Source organism: Scylla paramamosain, chromosome 9 (assembly GCF_035594125.1).
Source record: "Scylla paramamosain isolate STU-SP2022 chromosome 9, ASM3559412v1, whole genome shotgun sequence".
In the NCBI taxonomy this organism is placed as follows: Eukaryota; Metazoa; Arthropoda; class Malacostraca; order Decapoda; family Portunidae; genus Scylla; species Scylla paramamosain.
In genome coordinates this window covers 15,800,001-15,815,000 of record NC_087159.1, presented here as the reverse complement: position 1 = coordinate 15,815,000, position 15,000 = coordinate 15,800,001, and the positions used below count along the sequence as shown (strand labels likewise).

The 15,000-nt window shown below is 41.3% G+C and overlaps 1 protein-coding gene and 1 long non-coding RNA gene across 4 annotated transcripts in view; one reads left to right on the top strand and one right to left on the bottom strand.

Moving 5' to 3' along the window:
* The window catches only part of LOC135103672 (uncharacterized), a 174,359-nt gene that overhangs the window by 59,080 nt on the left and 100,279 nt on the right, over window positions 1–15,000 (bottom strand). The window contains exons 3-4 of one of the 2 annotated variants that reach the window (XR_010270160.1): window positions 7,420–7,480; window positions 6,860–7,103 (exon numbers count right to left, since the gene is read on the bottom strand). This is a non-coding gene — a long non-coding RNA (uncharacterized LOC135103672). Of the gene's footprint in view, window positions 1–6,859; window positions 7,104–7,419; window positions 7,481–15,000 lie in introns of those variants that run through there. The other variant, XR_010270159.1, reaches the window with a different exon arrangement.
* LOC135103671 (contactin-5-like) overlaps window positions 10,082–15,000 on the top strand; it is a 78,366-nt gene continuing 73,447 nt past the window's right edge. For both annotated transcript variants that reach the window (XM_064010236.1, XM_064010235.1), the window contains exon 1: window positions 10,082–10,301. The gene's annotated coding sequence lies outside the window, so the exon portion shown is untranslated. The remainder of the gene's footprint in view (window positions 10,302–15,000) is intronic.

The following is a 15,000-nucleotide window of genomic DNA, read 5'->3' as shown; positions in this document are numbered from 1 at the left end:
TGCGTGCAGATTATACTCATCCAGGAAAAGGAGGAGGAGAGAAATAATAAGAAAAAAAGTATAGTGTTCTTTACGAATGGAAAATAAAGGAGGTGAAGGAAAAGTACGTATTACCTTACCAGTTATGTTACTTAGCTTGCTGTCTAAATTATATTCGTTCAGAAAAGGGAAGAGAAGAGGAAGAATGAGAGAAAAAAACGGTCATTGTTCTTTATGAAATGAAATTTAAAGGAGATGAAGGTAAGAAGTACGTATTACCTTACCTATCAAATTATATCCGTCCGAGAAAAAGGAAGGAAAAGAAAGAAGAAAGAAAAAATGTTCTACTCTCTGTGAGAAGGAAAAAAAAGTAGAGTAACAGGAGAAGGAAAATGCTTATTATCTGGCTGTTCACACCGCCACTCTCACTCTCATATCATACTCGCTCAGGGAAGAAAATGTGTAGTGAAAGATAAAAACGATAGACAAAAAAACGGGTCGTGTTCTTTGTGGGAAGTGGAAAGTAGAGGATACTTTGGCACGCTTGGTGTCCATATCATACTTGTCTTGTCCAGATATAAAAGAAATGATGGTACTTTTCGTAGTGTGTCATGAAAAAAAATAAATAAAGAAAGTGTGAGAATAAAAATAAAACAAAAGAAAAACAAACGAGCAAACAAGAAAGGAAAGAAAGAAAAAAATAGAAAAAACATATGCATATTTTTTGCGAACTTCGTAGGAGAAAAGAAAAAATCTGTACTGTTTTATATACACCTTGATTTTTTTTTTTTAATGTAAAGTACGAGAAGAAAGAAAGAAAGGAAGACAGAAAGAAAGAAAAAGAAAATGAGTGTATTATTCCTCACAAGAGTACTGGAAGAAAAAAAAAAACGAAAAAAACGAAAACGAAGAAAGAAGATTAAGCCTCTTTTGCGTGTGTCGTGGGGAAATTACAAAGAATGAAAGAAAACGAAAACCAGCAGTGTAATATTCTATGCTAGCCGTGGGATTAAGTACGGGAGGGAAAACAAGTAATAACTAGTGCCCATTATCCTGCTGCCGCGTGCACTGTGGTAATTATGTACTACTTTCTTGTACATTCTGGGAAGCAGCAGCGGGAAGGCAGGTTATTATTCCGTGAGGGGCGCGCCGAGCCTGCGTTACGTAAGCTTTCAAGAACATGTCGATTGCAAGCATTTTTTTGTTCTTTTTTGTGTGACATTAAGAATCTTACTGCCTAGAAAAGAGTTAATTAACGTTTTTTTCCTTGTCATTTTTAACAGGAAGTGGAATTGTTTCTTTTTGTTTAATCTTTATTTATTTATTTATTTTTTTTTTTGGCAATAACTATATATTTTTTAGTGTTATTTTTACCAAACATTACTCAACTCATTAGGAGATTTGTTTTTTTTTTCTTTCGAGCAAAATGACTTTACTTCATTATCGTAATCTACAGAAATTATTATTATTATTATTATTATTATTATTATTATTATTATTATTATTATTATTATTATTATTATCATTAAAACAACAACAACAACAAATATTACTACTACTACTAATACAACTACTACTACTACTACTACTACTACTACTACTACTACTACTACTACTACTACTACAACTACCACCATTACCAGTATCACCACCATCACTACCATCACCCTCTTTACTATTATTATTATTATTATTATTATCATTATTATTATTATTAATATATCATTATTATCACCATTACCATTATTATCACTATCATTACTACTACCCTTCACACTCTTATTACTCATTTCACTCACTTATTAATTTGCAAGGGCCAGTAGGGGAAGCAGGGAACAATGGCTGTGCTGCGCTGATGTGCGCTGGCCTTACATCTGCCTGACTCACGCGCGCAACTGATAGGACAGGTAATTCTCTCAGGCCTTACAGTAATTCCCACGTGCATAAATACTAACTGTAAACCTTCACTAATAGAGGCATGGAGAGAGAGAGAGAGAGAGAGAGAGAGAGAGAGAGAGAGAGAGAGAGAGAGAGAGAGAGAGAGAGAGAGAGAGAGAGAGAGAGAGAGAGAGAGAGAGAGAGAGAAGAGAGAGAGAGAGAGAGAGAGAGAAAGTTTTTGCTCTAGACCTACCACGTAAGAAATAAAAACATAATATAAAACAGAATAAAGCATATCTGTACTGTAACGTGAAATATATGTGAAATGTATTGCAGTAAAGCGGAATAAAACAAAACAGATGGAGGAAATAAAACCTGATATGAAAGGAATAGAATGAACAAAAAAAAAAAGTTAAACTATATACAAAGAAAAATGAAACATACAACACAATAAAAATGTTAAAACAGACAATAAAAACATAATTTAAATATAATGAAATATGGGCATACAAAGAAAACACGATAAATAAAAAAAATGTGTGTGTGTGTGTGTGTGTGTGTGTGTGTGTGTGTGTGTGTGTGTGTGTGTGTGTGTGTGTGTGTGTGTGTGTGTGTGTGTGTGTGTGTGTGTATATACAAACAAATAGAAAAACAACAGAGAGAATAATGCGTGTGTTTGCGTAGATACACACACAAACAAACAAATAAACAAACCATAACACAGCAATACACATCAATAAACAGCAATACACGTAACACTATTCCCGCGCCAATAACTGAGGTTAAATACAATAATAATAATAATAATAATAATAACACAACTATGAACCGCATGAATACAAAAGAGTACGAGGGGAAAAATTATTTAAATGAATGAACAGAACAAGTGCTAATCTATGTATTGTATGATTTTATGTCATACGTTTTCTTTCGTCCTTTTTTTTTCTCTCTCTCTAAAGTTTCCCCTCAATATTCATTCGTTCATTTGTGTTCTTCCCCTATTTCCTGATTTTCTATATTTCCGTTTTATCTTTATTCTGTTTCTATTGCCCCCACATTCACACTTTTTTTTATTTTTTTGTATTTTTGCATTTTTTCCTTCTCTCTTTCCGTCTTATCTCTTTCTCTCCTTGCTTTCCCTATTCTGTTCTCCGTCGCCCTTTGTAACCATTATAAGTTTGCTCTCTCTCTCTCTCTCTCTCTCTCTCTCTCCTCTCTCTCTCTCTCTCTCTCTCTCTCTCTCTCTCTCTCTCTCTCTCTCTCTCCATTTGCAACTCCTCACCCTTTCCCCTTTTACTATATGTTCCTGTGCCTCTTCCTCCTCCTCTTCCTCTTCCTCCCCTCGGGTTCCTCTTAATGCGGCAAAACGTTTCTATTTTAATTCTTTCTTCCCCTGGTACTCGCTTGCTACGTATCTTTTTTTTTTTTCTAATTTTGGACGTTTCAGAGACGTTTTTGAATTCCTGACATTTGTTGTTGTTGTTGCTGTTGCTGCTGCTGCTGCTGCTGCTGCTGCTGCTGTTTTCTGTTGTTGTTATTGTTGTTGTTGTTGTTGTTATTATATTACTATTACAATACAACAAGAAACCCAAACTACCACTACCACTACTACTTCTACTACTACTACTACTTTCCGAAAAAGTAAATATTAAATTATCGATAAATATTATACAAAAAAAACGAAGATGTTCTAAAATATCTGTCCTTTTAATTTTCATCCCTATAACAGTAGAAGTTTTCCGATAATTAATCTCTCTCTCTCTCTCTCTCTCTCTCTCTCTCTCTCTCTCTCTCTCTCTCTCTCTCTCTCTCTCTCTCTCTCTCTCTCTCTCTCTCTCTCTCTCTCTCTCTCTCTCTCTCTCTCTCTCTCTCTCTCTCTCTCTCTCTCTCTCTCTCTCTCTCTCTCTCTCTCTCTCTCTCTCCCTCTTTCCCTCTGCTCGCCCTACAATAAAGTAACTTAAAGACAAATTGGATTCACCAAGTTAAGTCCCGCTGGTCGGCTAAAGTTTGTAGGTAAGATGGTCGCCACTTCTTAATGTTACTTATGTCTCTTGATATACATACAACGGTAGTAGTAGTAGTAGTAGTAGTAGTAGTAGTAGTAGTAGTAGTAGTAGTAGTAGTAGTAGTAGTAGTAGTAGTAGTCGTAGTAGTAGTGATGAGGATGAAATGCGAGCAGAAAAGAGAAAAAAGAGAAAGTAACAGTAGTAGTAGTAGTAGTAGTAGTAGTAGTAGTAGTAGTAGTAGTAGTAGTAGTAGTATGAGGGAGGACCACGTTATAAAAGAAAAAAAAGGTGAAAAGATTATTGAAGAGAAGAGGTGATAAGGTAAAGAAAGGAAGAGGCGGTGGGAAAGAACATGACGGAAGAGGGGAAGAGGTTTCGTTAACATGCGGGGACAGGACAGGAGGGGATGGGTGGTGAGAAGAGAAGAGGGGAAGCAGGAAGAAGAAGAAGCAAGAAGATAGAAAGAGGGACGAAGAGACGAGAGCTAATAGTTGTCGTAGTAGTAGAAACAGCAACGACTAGATTAGAACATGAGAACGAAAGGGAAGCTGCAAGAAAGTCAATGGGCTTACACATGACAGTCTCTGTAGCTTTGTTAGGAATAACGTTAGGTTAGTTTAAGCAGTCTAGTTAGTTTTAGTAGTAGCAGTGATAGTTATAGCAGCAGCAGAAGTAGTGGCGATTCTAATGAAGATGCGTGTCCACCCGTCCCTACACGCTCACTATTGGACACGCTAACAGGAATACAACAAATACGAGGCGGCGAGGCGGTCATCACGGCAGCACCAACCTTCCCGGGACAAGATCCCATTAGTGTGGCAAAGTAAAGGTTTTTTGTCAATCATTCCACTATCAGACTGCCTTCCCCTGGGTGGTGACGAGCGGCAAATTACCTCCATCGCTCTCTTCCGCGCCCTGCCAAGACCCTGCCCCCTTGCAATCACTTACCGCGCTTCTCACACACCTTTACTTTATTTCATGGACGCTCATTGCACATTAATTCGGGTGAGGGATGGGAATCAGTGACGTGCATGATTCAAGTGAAATGAGGAGGGATCAGGGGACGAGGAACATGGCGACGGGGAGGATGGAGAAACGAAAAGCTGCCAGAGGGACAGTGAATGGTGCACACAGACAAACACTTCCTGCACCCAAGACTCGGAGCTTCGCACTCTTAACATGTTTCGGAGTCTAATGAGTTTTATCTTGAATATTTCTTAATAACCTCTTGTGTAAGCTGTTGGAGGTTTTAAAGGCTGTTTTCGTGATTCTGCTGACTCTTTAACACGGATTATACATCATGAATGGGTGAAAACACGTAAAAAAAAACACAAGTAATCATACCTGTGGCCTCTGAAAGTAGTCCTGATTGGAGACAAGGACGTTTAGGAATATGTGTCAGAGGATTACAGCATCAAGAAAACCCTTCTTCAACAAACAGTAAGGAACAGTCATTCCTGGGAGTCATTGTAGTTTCCTATGCAAGGATCAAGATCCTTGCATAGGAAACTACAATGGTTGATTGGTAGTAATAGTAGACAAAGTAGGGGCACCTCCACTCCGCCTGCCACCCAAGACTTTGTGAATGAATGTTTCCGTTTTCTATACAAAGGTCTTCAGGTAATGGCTGTTGGTAAGAATATAAGGTAAAGACAGCAGGGAAACCTCCACCCCGCCTGCCACCTACGACTTTCTGAAGGAGTGTTTCCATTTTCTATACAAGGGTCTTCAGGTTATGGTTGTTTGGTAGTAATATAAGGGAATAATACGTATAAGGCAAGAACACTTCCACCCCTCCTGCCACCTAACACTTTCTGAATGAGTTTCCATTTTCTATACAAGGGTCGTCAAGAAATGATTGTTTGGCAGCAATATACGGTAAAGATATAGTAGGAACACCTCCACCTCGCCTGCCACCTTTACTCTCCCCACACTGTTGCGTCACCGGCAGACCCTCTGAGAGCCTGCCGTCCTCGTGTCCTCGGCCAGGGATATTGATCGGTCACCTGCGTCACTTAAAGTATTAAGCACACTAATCGAGTTTTGAAGTTCCCCTTAGCGTCAGGTCCACGCCGCTGGCCGCCACCGCCACCTGCCAGCTACCCATCTTGCCTAAGGCACCGTATTTTAAAACCCTTTGTTCTCTGGCAAAGAATATTTTCAAAGGCCACAGAGATGGTTGGTCTAGTGTTCAGTGAAACTTTTTCCAATTGATGATACCGAAGCTTTGTTAGACTTTTCTTTAATTCTTCTTTATTTTTTTCATATGTATTGTGGAGTTTAACCAAGAGGATATAAAAAAAAAGTATAAAAAGAAAGAAAAAAAAAGCCTGCCCACAATGCTGTGCTCCAAAAAATACAGCAAAATAAAAAAAATGTCACGAACTTTTTTTTATGGAAGAGGGTAGAGGCCAAGGACTACAAAAAAGTTATAAAAAAATGCTTACTGAAGATGCAAGTCCCCTAGACAGTACACGAGAGAAAAAGAAGAAAAAAAAGAAAAAAAAAAAGAAAAGAGGATCATCCGAAATTTGAGAACCGTCTTGAAACCTCCATCTTGAAGAGGTTAAATATGAAATTATACTAGAACCAATTTAAAAGAATTGGAAGAATGACACTGAACATTTGAGGATACGTTTCTGACACTCAACCACCTTCTCACCTTCACTCATAACTCAAAACCCACTGAGACCTTACCTATCACCTACCAGTTACCTATATTTACTACACACACACACACACACACACACACACACACACACACACACACACACACACACACACACACACACACACACACACACACTCACTCACTCACTCACTCACTCACTCACTCACTCGCTCTCCCTCTCCCTTTACTCAAGACCCAGCGAGGATTTATGGGTTATTCCTTTACTCTCCTCAGCTACTCTCTCCCTTCTCCTGCTGACATAAAGGCCATGGTTATATCTTATCTATCTTCACGACACTGAGCCATATTTTCAAACATTTCCGCGTCCCAGCTCCACAACTTCTAACAGGCTGTAGTGAAAGTTGTTAGGATTTTCATAGGTATTTTCATGATTCTACTGTTAGTTTAATGATTTTACATTGTTAGTAGGAGAGACGGCCATGAGAAACGGGCGAAATCATCTCAGTGGGGTTTTGAAAATAGTTTTACGTAATGAGAGGCCGTAGCGTTTAAGATGATGAGCTATTCACCCACTCTTCTAGGGCTCCTCTGCGTACGAGGGTTACGTTCTGCAAGGAAAGGGAATGGAAGGTAAGAGGAGAGGAAAGGAAAGAAAAAAGAAAAGGAAAGAAAACGAAAAGAAAAGAAGACAGAAAAGTCAAAGGAAAGCTAAAGAAAAACGAAAAAGGAAATGAAGGAAAAGGAAAGAAAAGGTAGAAGTGGAAAAAGAGAGAAAAGGTAAAAGAAGAGAAAAAAGAAAAAAAAAAAAGAAAAGAAAAAAATTTCCCTAAAACGATAATTCACGAATGCAGCATTAGAACATAGCAGTACTGTCACAACTGAAAAGACACCGTTAACAAGCAGAAGCTGAAGCACAGTACTCACTCCACGTCACGGGTGTGTGGGCGCCAGGAGATGGGAGGGAGGCAGGCGCGAGGTGCGTTACCTGCAGAGAAAGAGAGAGAGAGGTGAGGCGTCAGGATTTTTGGAAGACTGGGCATGCCTTTCACTGGTGCACTCTGGAACTCTCAGCCTGTTTCTTTTTTTCTTCATTCTTTACTCTCTTTCGTTTCCTATTTCAAGAGATTTTACTGCGTACATAGAAAACATCTCCAGAACGAAATTTGAGATCAGTATTTTTCAACTTTTTTTCTTTTGTTAACTTATCCTACATTTTTCTGGCCTTGGCCGTCCTACTTCACACGTAAAAAAAAGTAAAAAAAAAAAAAAACACGAATATACTGTGCCTTATATCAATAAAAAGTACACCAGTTAGCTTTCTAATTAGGATCACAGAAAATAAACGTTATACTATTTGTATTAGTGCAACCTAAAGTACCGAAGCAATGCGTTAGTAAAAAAAAAAAAAGAAAAAAAAACGTCAACACTGAGAGCGAATGTCCTTCCTTCCGCACAACTCACAATGAGACAAAATTCCTTCCCGTACAAGGAACGACTGTCACATTCTGAGAAGTTCCAAAGAGAATAATTCGCATATTATGATACCGCACATAAAGAATCTCTGATATGAATTTCAGACTCGTCCTGTTATCTAATACCTGCCTGTGTCTTACCCGTCAACTCGTTCACTGTTGTGCTTGACGTTAAGTAACACTGAAAGCCCTGTTGAAATAGTTTGCAAGGACACACAGAAGAAAATAAAGAACAGATAACAGTTTAATAAGTTTAGTACTTTGTTTTTCTACGTCACAGAAGTGTTTAAGAAGTTGCAGTGAAAAAAAAAGAAAAAAAAGTGTCAATAAAAAGTTGTGAGTAACTATGGGAAAAATTGTGTAGCAGTGGAATGGTTGAAGACGCAAGGGTGCAAGGGCGTCCGCCAGCCAGTCCGTCCCCTGCACGCGCTACTCTTGCTCTGACTCGCTAAAAGTACAACCGAACGTGAAGTATGCCATATATTTTTTACATTTTGAAGGGCACAATAAATAAACGAAAACGGGATGTATTGGTGGCGAAACAAAATTGTGTACTCTCTCCCCTGTCCACATTCACCCTTTCCTCCCTCCCTCTCTCCGTCCTCCTCCTCCTCCTCCTCCTCCCTCTTCCAGGCAGCACGAAAAGTTCCATGTACAGTCCAATATTTACACTACTGAAGGGGGCACTACTGTACGTATAGCGCAGATAAATAAACCCACGACTAGTACATGAAATAGAAATAGTTAAAAAAAAAATACATAGTTAACCTAACCCACCAATACTACGGGGAAAAAAAATACACGAAGTTACTGCCTCCCACCATTCCGCCATACCTACGTGTCGCAAAATACGTCACTGCTTCATCGTTTCTGTATAAAAAAAAATTGATATAGATGTGGAAACGTTTGCCAGCACCTCACCTTTCCTGCTCCAGCGCGACAAACGTTCTCCCTTACTGCCCTCCTCTCCCTCTCTTCCCTCCCCACCTCCTTCCCTCTCTCCCCTCTACTGCTCAACCACTAGCAGGAATGAATGTCGGAATCTAGGGGGGGTGAGAGAGAGAGAGAGAGAGGAGAGAGAGAGAGAGGAGAGAGAGAGAGAGAGAGAGAGAGAGAGAGAGAGAGAGAGAGAGAGAGAGAGAGAGAGAGAGAGAGAGAGAGAGAGAGAGAGAGAGAGAGAGAGAGAGAGAGAGAGAGAGAGGAGAGAGACACTCTCACAACACACACTCAGCTCGAAATCCTGTAACACTTCAGATACTCGGCAAAATTACCTGAGAGCAAGAGGGGAGCACCTGAGTATAAGACTATAGAGTGCTTACTTTTCCTCTTCCTCCTCCTCTCCAACTCTCGGGAGGTGGCGAGCCGAGTTTTGCTTCCTCCGCACCATTAGCAGACTCTTAATGCCAGCTCCCTGCCACCCGACTGTCACCATTCTGCTTGCGAGGAGCACTGCCCCTTTCTCCTCTAATGACCTTTCCTCAAGTAACCTTTTCCACTTCCCTGCGTTCTTAACTACGGGGATATAAACACATGCGAGGACGAAGGCAGGGACAGACATACAGATACTCACCTCCGTCTCTAAACACACGGATAACACAAATTTTCATTCTTAAGTAATCTTCTCCTCTTCCTTACTTCGCTGCATTCTTGATTGTGAGGTTATAAATACATGCAAAGGTGAAGGTACAGACAAACATACAGACACTCGCTTCCATTACAAAAGTACGCATAGCTTCACACGTGAATTATCATAGCTACAACGTAAATTATTTTTCTACAGTCATTTTTTCATTGAACTTTTTGTCTTTTTTTTTAGATTCACTGGTATGATGATGTAAAACACAACTACACAAGAACGTACGAACACAGAGGAACAAGAATAGTACCCTTAACACACACACACACACACACACACACACACCACACACACACACACACACACACACACACACACACACACACACACACACACACACACACACACTCACACACACACACACACACACACACAGTGGGGTACGTACGAAACGCAAATTAGTGAGGCTTAGCAAAAATGTCCGGCATGTCCGCATCCTCAGACGACTCGCAAAAAATTTGTACTAATTAGGAAATCGACTTGCGTTGGATCTCAGCCGCCGGTCCACCTCCATGCCTCAGCCGCCGTCAGCCCGCCGCCGCCAGCCTCAGTGTGACTCGGGCAGTGGTGGAGGAAGGGTGTGCGCACTGCATCCTTCGCCGCCGCGGTGGACACCTGTCAGGACCCGTCGAGAAACATAGCAGTCTGAAATATTGAAAGCACACCCCTGGCTACCGATTTCCGAGTCTTTGATAATTGTAAGAAGATAAGTAATGAATCAGATCTTTAAACTTGGAAAAGGAAATAGATGATAAAGAGATAATACTGTTATAAGTGACAATGAGAGACTGGGAGAGAGATGGAGAGAGTGAGAGAGCGCAACGCATCCCTGTGAGTTGAGGCATTCATTGAAACAAGAGACAATCGCCCGCTGCTCCTGTCAATGCGCTGTATAATTAGTACAACAAAGTGAAGGCAAACATACCTCCTGATTGAAAGCAAATACCTGGTGGACGGGAAAGAATAGAAGTGGAGACAGACGAAGACAGAGACAGGGACAGGCAAAGGCAGGTGTGCAAGTAAGGTGGAAAAGGTAAACAGGGAAGGAAAATAAAGGTTTTTGGAATTGGTGATGAAGGAAATGATGAGGCTGATGGCAGGTGACAGAAATAGCAGGCGAAGAGGGGAAGCAAATTAAGGTGTATGGGAGGAAATTAAGAGGTTCTGTGAGAGGTGAGGGAAATAACAGGTGGGGTGGAAAGGAAATTAAGGGATATGGAAATAACTTAGGCAGGAAATTAAGAGTTTGAGTGACATGTGAGAATCATAAGGGGTGAGATGGGAGGGAAAATCAGGGAGTAAGGGAATAAATAAGACAGGATATGAAAATGAAGAAATGAAGATGGAAAATAAGTTAAGGTCAAGGAAATAAACAAGAGAATAGAGCACTTGACTGATGAATAGGGAAAAGAGTAAAAGAAAAAAGAAAATAAGACAGGAATAAAAAAAAATGAAAACCCAAAGCTAGATGGCAGGTGTGAGGTGAGGAGGGAAAGAAGATCAAGGTGAGGCCAAGAACGTGAGGAAGAAACATGCGGGAGGGGGGAAAACGTAAGGAAGGAAAATGAGAAATGGAAGAATAGATAAGGAGGAAAAAGATGAGTACACTACGAAGGAAAAAGATGACTAGAATACGTAACGAAGGAAAATTAGGGGAAGAAGAATAGGTAAGGAAGGAAGATGAAGGGTAGAGGTGACGAGGGAAGGGAAATAGTAAAGGGAACCTAAATGAATACGTAAGGAAGGGAAATAAAGGGTGAGAGGAATACATAAGGAAGGAAATGATAAGGTTGGCATTACTGGCGCAGCGACACGAGAAGGTTTATGCATAACGCGGCTGAATAGAGACATAATTTTCGCTTCTAATGGCCCGGTGCACGCTGGAAATGTTTACGTGCGACGGTGTTATCAGGGCGGGGAGAGGTATTCACACTGATAAGACAACTGTGTGTGTGTGTGTGTGTGTGTGTGTGTGTGTGTGTGTGTGTGTGTGTGTGTGTGTGTGTGTGTGTGTGTGTGTGTGTGTGTGTGTGTGTGTGTGTCTGGGTAGGGGGTGTTTATGTGTTACCATGTGTGTGTGTGTGTGTGTGTGTGTGTGTGTGTGTGTGTGTGTGTGTGTGTGTGTGTGTGTGTGTGTGTGTGTGTGTGTGTGTGTGTGTGTGTGTGTGTGTATTCCAGTGCATCAAAAGCTTGCGCATGTTTGTTCCTTCGTCCACGAAAATCAACAAACAAGAGCAACACGAAAGGAAGGAAACACACACACACACACACACACACACACACACACACACACACACACACACACACACAAGGATACTTCTCATAAATCAACACGTACATCATCTTCACTTATTCACACACACACACACACACACACACACACACACACACACACACACACACACACACACACACACACACACACACACACACACACGGGCAGTGGAAATGTTACAAATCAAATAAAACTTTCAAGGACTCTTTCTAATTCTAGTTCTTATGGGAGAATTTTTTTATATATAGAACTGGTGAGTGAGGGAAAGACAGGAAAGAGAAAGGGATCGGAAAGGGAGAGGAAGAGGGTGAGGGGAGGGGGTGAAATGCGGCAGAAGATGAGAGGATGGAGGAGGAGGAGGAGGAGGAGGAGGAGGAGGAGGACCGGAAAGGAAGAGGGGGAGAGGGTGAGGGGAAGGCCTTGCTTGATTCGATGTTGGGAGAAGGGTGGTCAGGGAAGGGCGGGTGAGGGGAAGGTGGGGGGAGGGAGGAAGGAAAGGGGCAAGGAGGAGGATGAGATTGAGAATTCAAGAGAGAGAGAGAGAGAGAGAGAGAGAGAGAGAGAGAGAGAGAGAGAGAGAGAGAGAGAGAGAGAGAGAGAGAGAGAGAGAGAGAGAGAGAGAGAGAGAGAGAGAGAGAGAGAGAGAGAGAGAAAGAATTTTAGGTAATAAAAAGAAAGGTGTGAAAAATGTCATGTGAATTTCAATATCTTATATTTTACACACTGGATTTATCGTGATTATTTTACTGATTTTTTTTTTTTCGCCCGAATATCCAATTGCCTATATTCTCTCTCTCTCTCTCTCTCTCTCTCTCTCTCTCTCTCTCTCTCTCTCTCTCTCTCTCTCTCTCTCTCTCTCTCTCTGTGTGTGTGTGTGTGTGTGTGTGTGTGTGTGTGTGTGTGTGTGTGTGTGTGTGTGTGTGTGTGTGTGTGTGTGTGTGTGTGTGTGTGTGTGTGTGTGTGTGTAAAGATTTTCTGGCCAAAATTATTCCTAGTCTCCTATTTATACATATACATACACATATATACAACATACATTCTCGTACATACACACATACATGAATACATACATACATATATAAACATCACCATCATCATCATCATCATCATCATCATCATCGTCATCATCATCATTATCATCATCACCACCACCTTCATCATCACCACCACCATCATCTCATCATCATTATGTAAAGGAGGAATAAGGAGGAGGAAAGGAAGAAAAAGAAGACCAGAGCAGTATAGAAGAGGAAAACGGCAGAGAGAGGAAGAGAGAGAGAAGAGAGAGAAGAATGAGGAGGAGGAGGAGGAGGAGGAGGAGGAGGAGGGGGAAGAGAAAAAGTAGGAAGAATCTTATGTGCCTTTACGATACAGGAGGAGGAGGAGGAGGAGGAGGAGGAGGAGGAGGAGGAGGAGGAGGAGGAGGAGGAGGAGGAGGAGGAGGAAAAAGAGGAGGAAGAGGAGGAGGAGAAGAGTAGGGTTTCCACTTCCTCTATTTTCATAAAACAAGGTTACTGAGGCCTGAGAGTGGTCTGCGAGGCCATCCCGGAGCCGGCCAGCATATGTGATTGTTTGGTGCATGGCTGTATCGAGAGAGAGAGAGAGAGAGAGAGAGAGAGAGAGAGAGAGAGAGAGAGAGAGAGAGAGAGAGAGAGAGAGAGAGAGAGAGAGAGAGAGAGAGAGAGAGAGAGAGAGAGAGAGAGAGAGAGAGAGAGAGAGAGAGAGAGAGAGAGAGAATGTATGGCTGGTCTGAATGTCTGGTCCATTTCGGAGTGAACTCTTCCTAGTGTTTTCTTTTTTCTCTTTTTTTTTTTTGTCTGTTTCTCTTTTTTCCTTTTTTTTCGTTTTTTTTTTAGTTTAGTTTCGTTTTGTCGTGAGTGGACGAAGCGCCGGATGTTGGGAATGGGATTATTGTTGTTGTTGTTTTTGTTGTTTTTGTTATTGTTGTTGTTGTTGTTGTTGTTGTTGTTGTTGTTGTTGTTGTCGCTGCTACTTCTGGTGGCATTACTATTTTTTGTTGATAATCATAACACTTCCTTATCAACGCCACCATTTACAACTGACCTCACCACAAATATTATTACCAACACTACCATAACACAAGCACCAGCAACACCATCATTATCTTCACCACCATCGCCATCACCACCACCATTACCATCACAATCGCACCATTACAACCATCACTGTTCTCCACCTCCTTTACCTCATTCTCCTCCTCATACCATCACCTTCACCTTAATCACCACCACCACCACCACCACCACTATCCCCCTTCACTCCATTCCCATTCAAATTCCTCCAACAATAACTAATATAACAACTCTCACCTCACCTGTATGTGTGTGCGCGTGTGTGTGTGTGTGTGTGTGTGTGTGCTACTTTGTTCCGTGCCAATGACTTTTGCGCCACCCACTCAACTCAGCATGCAAATGAAGTAAGAGTGTTTATGCCCCTCTTACACACACACACACACACACACACACACACACACACACACACACACACACACACACACACACACACACACACACACACACTAACTTATATACCTGGTGCCAACTCTTATCATTATATTCATTCACTCACTCACCTTAACTCATTCTTCTTCCTGTTTTCTTCTGTTGCGTTGCTTTTTTTCTTCTTTCCTTTTCTTTTCTTTTTTTTATTTTTTTCAAGCCGTGAAGGAAACTTATGAGATTCGGTGGCATAATATGAAAAATACGAACTCTAACTTGTGATACACGTGGCGAGGTCTGGGTGAGGAGGAGGAGGAGGAGGAGGACAAAGGTAGGAAGAAAGAGAAGGAGATGGGAGATAGGGAAGAAGGGAAGAAAGGGGAGGTAGGAAAGGAGAGAAAAAGGGGAGTAAAAAAAGGAAGGAGGTAGTAGGTAAGAGAGAGAGAGAGAGAGAGAGAGAGAGAGAGAGAGAGAGAGAGAGAGAGAGAGAGAGAGAGAGAGAGAGAGAGAGAGAGAGAGAGAGAGAGAGAGAGAGAGAGAGAGAGAGAGAGAGAGAGAGAGAGAGAGAGAGAGAGAGAGAGAAACGCCACCAGGTAAAAACAAATCCATACCTGTAAATTAAAGGGGCAAAAAAATATTACTGCATTTCCAGCATTTCCACGT